This window comes from Ambystoma mexicanum, chromosome 9 (genome assembly GCF_040938575.1).
Source record: "Ambystoma mexicanum isolate Mex_15411 chromosome 9, UKY_AmexF1_1, whole genome shotgun sequence".
Taxonomy (NCBI): domain Eukaryota; kingdom Metazoa; phylum Chordata; class Amphibia; order Caudata; family Ambystomatidae; genus Ambystoma; species Ambystoma mexicanum.
Window position 1 is genome coordinate 628,293,639 of NC_090931.1, and position 6,190 is coordinate 628,299,828.

Here is a 6,190-nt window from a genome sequence, read left to right on the forward strand (position 1 = left end):
CTGTTTTCAATGCCTCCCGAGTATATGCGGAATGATAGGGGGATGTTGTGCCCAAGTTATGAGCGCAATAGGGCGTAGAATATATACCCCGAAGACAGCATCTAAAGAATTCATGTTGCAAGAAGTTCTTATGAACAACTTTATGGCTATTGACATTTCAGACAATGATGCGGAACCTATGGATGCTAATGCCTTCAAGTATTTTCAAAAGTATTAGGAAATAATGTTTTAGCACTTGGCATAGGCCAAAAGGAGGGTCTGTGGAAATCGATATAATATTATGACCCCAATCGCATCGTTTAAATGTATGTTGGCCTACGCCAAGCTGTCTAAAGGATACTATGTACATAGGTTCCGCGGCAAGGTCTTGACCTTAATGTATTGTGTAAGCCGCCATCTTGAATCTAGCCGCCATTTTAGGTACTCTTGCAGTGTGGAAGTCACCCTGAATCACAAAATGGAGGCCGAATGACATTTCGAGTAAGACTTCGGCCATGGTGACCTCCGCACACGTGAATGAATAATATGTCTGCAGGCTACTTGTTAGGGTCATGAACTAAGACCCTGTCCTCTGTTTAACCTATGTGTAAATATGTAACCATATCAGCGGAACTGATCTAATATATGGAAATTGTGTGTTCGACCTGGCTACGAACCCTAGCCATGGTTCCAGAAATGGTTAACTTGTAAGAGGGCTGGCCAATGCAGTACTAAATGTATAAAAACCCAAGCATCCCGATGATCGGTCTCTCCCACTTTCAGTGCGAACCTAACGTTGAAGGTTCGTGTGTTAGTCAGAGGGCCGAATAGCTATTCGCTTGTCAATTGACTTTGGTAACTTTGTAACTTTGAAATAAAGCGCTTTGTATGTCCTTTGTAACCTGTGTTGGTGTGTTTCCTTTTGGGCTTCCCGGCCTCATGTCAATTTCTTTGTTTCCACAACACAGGCACACACCCACCCACCTAGAACATTAAAAGACACACCATCACTTTCATACTCATTCACCCATCAGTCACTCACTCACACCTTCTCTTACATCCACTCATTGCATTCTCTACACAGGCACACACCCACCCACCCAGAACATTCAAAATCACACATCACATCATATTACTTCTCATTCACCCACTATTCACATACATACATCTGACAAGTAAAACAGAGGGGGGGGTCTAGGAAACTCTCCACCAGCACGAACACAGCCCATTGACTTGTTCTTGGGTGGATGGCCCCTGGGAGAGTCTCAACCAAGTCTTTAGCTCACTGTTCTTTTCACAGAGAAGACATTTCCCCACATATCAGTCTTTGTTTTGCCCAGTGGCAGTCCAGAACCGAAATGCCAGGCAATTCTCCTCTGAACAAGAGTACCACAGCAACCCCATACACGTGTTTCAGCCTAGTTGAGCATCATCAGTGAGGTGAAGCTGTGTCTCTCTAAGAGCAGTGAGCAACGGGTCCACGTCTGGAGTCCCCTGGTAACTTAGGGTGAGACCCAAAGTTACTTGGTATGCAAAACAGGGGGTGAGGGGGGTCTGGGAAACTCTCGACCAGCACGAACACAGCCCATTGACTTGTTCTTGGGTGGATGGCCCTTGGGAGAGTCTCAGCCAAGTCTTTAGCTCACTGTTCCTTTCACAGAGAAGAAAAACTTCACACATGCATTGCAACATACACATCACATTTTTTAAAAAAATATTACCTTTTTCTTGCGAGGAAGTCAAGGGAGAAGGGGTTGAATCTGAACATGGCATGTGACATGTGCCACATGTCATGGTCAGCTCCAACGCCAACCTCTACTGAGCCCTTCTCCAGCCCAGCCTTCACCCTGATGGGTGTGGACTGGGCCGGCGACCCCCCAGACCTTGTATAGCAGGTGCCCCACACCACAGTGGCTGTAGGGGCCCCCACTACACCAGGAGCTTCCATTAAAAAAACATTTTTATTGTTTTAAATAATTGGGGTAGCGAGGGAGTTCCCAGGGATTGCAAACTGCGACCCCCAAATGACGTCCCTGAAATTGTTAAATCTTTGCCCAATGGAAACACTATTAAGTTTGTTTCAATTTGAGTCAGTTACCATTGAGGTGACCCAGACTGCTCTACTTAAACTTAGATCTGCATCTCCTGCTGACTCGATTCCTTTGCAGGTCCTCCACACGCTCCCTTTAAAGACCGTCACTCTGTTTATTCCGGCTTTGCACCATTCTTTTTTCGCCTGGGACGATCCCTTAGTCCTTAAAGCATGTATTGGTCTCTCCACTGTTAAAGAAGGCCCATCTTGACCCCTCTATGGCGGAGAACTAATGTCCCATTTCTCTTTTACTCATGAAGTTGATGGAGGCCATTGTTACCCTGCAACCGTCACAATTTCTTGAATCTCACTGTACCCTGCACCCATTTCAGTCTGGCTTTAGACCTCTTATGGTCACTGATTCAGTGTTCATTTCCATTCTTGACGATTTTGCCCTGCTTCAGGACCGCGTGAAGGTCAGAGTTTTGATTCTCCTGCACCTCTCTGCAACCTTTGACACTGTTGATCATGGAATTCTGCTACAGAGGCTGGAGGGGGCAGGCATTTCAGGCTACCCGCTTCTTTGGTTCTCTTCCTTTCTGTCTGACCATTTTCAAACAGTGTTTCTCCCTCCTTTGAAATCTCTCCCAGTGGCATTGACATGTGGCATCCCGCAAGTCTCTGCTCTTTCTCCTCTTCTGTTCAATTTATACATGTGTCCGCTAACAGATCTTATTGCTAGTCACAGGGTGCAATTGTATATATTTGCAGACGACACACAGGTGTTCTTCTGCCTTCCTTCTTCTGGAGTTAGACACCCCTTCCAAACTTCGGAATTGCTTGTCTTCTATCAGGGATTGGATGACTTCCAATTTGTTAAAACTGAATGGAGAAAAAACAGAGGTTCTAGTAATTGGTGCAAACAAAGGGGGGTCTGGGAATCTCTCTACCAGCACGAACACAGCCCTAATGACCTGTTCTTGGGTGAATAACCCCTGGGAGAGACTCTACCAAGTCTTTAGCTCACTGTCCTTTTCACAGAGAAGAAATTTCCCCGCATATCAGCCTTTGTCCTGCCCAGGGGCAGTCCAGCGCCGAAATGCTAGGCAATTCTCCTCTGAACAAGAGTACCATCAGTAACCCCATACACGTGTTTCAGCCTTGTTGGGCATCATCAGTGAGGTGAAACTGTTGCCTCTCTAAGAACAGTGAGCAAGGGGTCCACGTCTGGATTGCCCTGTTAACTTAGGGTGAAACCCAAAGTTAATGTATGCAAACAAAGGGGGGTCTGGGAATCTCTCTACCAGCACGAACACAGCCCTAATGACCTGTTCTTGGGTGAATAACCCCTGGGAGAGACTCTACCAAGTCTTTAGCTCACTGTCCTTTTCACAGAGAAGAAATTTCCCCGCATATCAGCCTTTGTCCTGCCCAGGGGCAGTCCAGCGCCGAAATGCTAGGCAATTCTCCTCTGAACAAGAGTACCATCAGTAACCCCATACACGTGTTTCAGCCTTGTTGGGCATCATCAGTGAGGTGAAACTGTTGCCTCTCTAAGAACAGTGAGCAAGGGGTCCACGTCTGGATTGCCCTGTTAACTTAGGGTGAAACCCAAAGTTAATGTATGCAAACAAAGGGGGGTCTGGGAATCTCTCTACCAGCACGAACACAGCCCTAATGACCTGTTCTTGGGTGAATAACCCCTGGGAGAGACTCTACCAAGTCTTTAGCTCACTGTCCTTTTCACAGAGAAGAAATTTCCCCGCATATCAGCCTTTGTCCTGCCCAGGGGCAGTCCAGCGCCGAAATGCTAGGCAATTCTCCTCTGAACAAGAGTACCATCAGTAACCCCATACACGTGTTTCAGCCTTGTTGGGCATCATCAGTGAGGTGAAACTGTTGCCTCTCTAAGAACAGTGAGCAAGGGGTCCACGTCTGGATTGCCCTGTTAATTTAGGGTGAAACCCAAAGTTAATGTATGCAAAGAAAGGGGGGTCTGGGAATCTCTCTACCAGCACGAACACAGCCCTAATGACCTGTTCTTGGGTGAATAACCCCTGGGAGAGACTCTACCAAGTCTTTAGCTCACTGTCCTTTTCACAGAGAAGAAATTTCCCCGCATATCAGCCTTTGTCCTGCCCAGGGGCAGTCCAGCGCCGAAATGCTAGGCAATTCTCCTCTGAACAAGAGTACCATCAGTAACCCCATACACGTGTTTCAGCCTTGTTGGGCATCATCAGTGAGGTGAAACTGTTGCCTCTCTAAGAACAGTGAGCAAGGGGTCCACGTCTGGATTGCCCTGTTAACTTAGGGTGAAACCCAAAGTTAATGTATGCAAACAAAGGGGGGTCTGGGAATCTCTCTACCAGCACGAACACAGCCCTAATGACCTGTTCTTGGGTGAATAACCCCTGGGAGAGACTCTACCAAGTCTTTAGCTCACTGTCCTTTTCACAGAGAAGAAATTTCCCCGCATATCAGCCTTTGTCCTGCCCAGGGGCAGTCCAGCGCCGAAATGCTAGGCAATTCTCCTCTGAACAAGAGTACCATCAGTAACCCCATACACGTGTTTCAGCCTTGTTGGGCATCATCAGTGAGGTGAAACTGTTGCCTCTCTAAGAACAGTGAGCAAGGGGTCCACGTCTGGATTGCCCTGTTAACTTAGGGTGAAACCCAAAGTTAATGTATGCAAAGAAAGGGGGGTCTGGGAATCTCTCTACCAGCACGAACACAGCCCTAATGACCTGTTCTTGGGTGAATAACCCCTGGGAGAGACTCTACCAAGTCTTTAGCTCACTGTCCTTTTCACAGAGAAGAAATTTCCCCGCATATCAGCCTTTGTCCTGCCCAGGGGCAGTCCAGCGCCGAAATGCTAGGCAATTCTCCTCTGAACAAGAGTACCATCAGTAACCCCATACACGTGTTTCAGCCTTGTTGGGCATCATCAGTGAGGTGAAACTGTTGCCTCTCTAAGAACAGTGAGCAAGGGGTCCACGTCTGGATTGCCCTGTTAACTTAGGGTGAAACCCAAAGTTAATGTATGCAAACAAAGGGGGGTCTGGGAATCTCTCTACCAGCACGAACACAGCCCTAATGACCTGTTCTTGGGTGAATAACCCCTGGGAGAGACTCTACCAAGTCTTTAGCTCACTGTCCTTTTCACAGAGAAGAAATTTCCCCGCATATCAGCCTTTGTCCTGCCCAGGGGCAGTCCAGCGCCGAAATGCTAGGCAATTCTCCTCTGAACAAGAGTACCATCAGTAACCCCATACACGTGTTTCAGCCTTGTTGGGCATCATCAGTGAGGTGAAACTGTTGCCTCTCTAAGAACAGTGAGCAAGGGGTCCACGTCTGGATTGCCCTGTTAACTTAGGCTGAAACCCAAAGTTAATGTATGCAAACAAAGGGGGGTCTGGGAATCTCTCTACCAGCACGAACACAGCCCTAATGACCTGTTCTTGGGTGAATAACCCCTGGGAGAGACTCTACCAAGTCTTTAGCTCACTGTCCTTTTCACAGAGAAGAAATTTCCCCGCATATCAGCCTTTGTCCTGCCCAGGGGCAGTCCAGCGCCGAAATGCTAGGCAATTCTCCTCTGAACAAGAGTACCATCAGTAACCCCATACACGTGTTTCAGCCTTGTTGGGCATCATCAGTGAGGTGAAACTGTTGCCTCTCTAAGAACAGTGAGCAAGGGGTCCACGTCTGGATTGCCCTGTTAACTTAGGGTGAAACCCAAAGTTAATGTATGCAAACAAAGGGGGGTCTGGGAATCTCTCTACCAGCACGAACACAGCCCTAATGACCTGTTCTTGGGTGAATAACCCCTGGGAGAGACTCTACCAAGTCTTTAGCTCACTGTCCTTTTCACAGAGAAGAAATTTCCCCGCATATCAGCCTTTGTCCTGCCCAGGGGCAGTCCAGCGCCGAAATGCTAGGCAATTCTCCTCTGAACAAGAGTACCATCAGTAACCCCATACACGTGTTTCAGCCTTGTTGGGCATCATCAGTGAGGTGAAACTGTTGCCTCTCTAAGAACAGTGAGCAAGGGGTCCACGTCTGGATTGCCCTGTTAACTTAGGGTGAAACCCAAAGTTAATGTATGCAAACAAAGGGGGGTCTGGGAATCTCTCTACCAGCACGAACACAGCCCTAATGACCTGTTCTTGGGTGAATAAC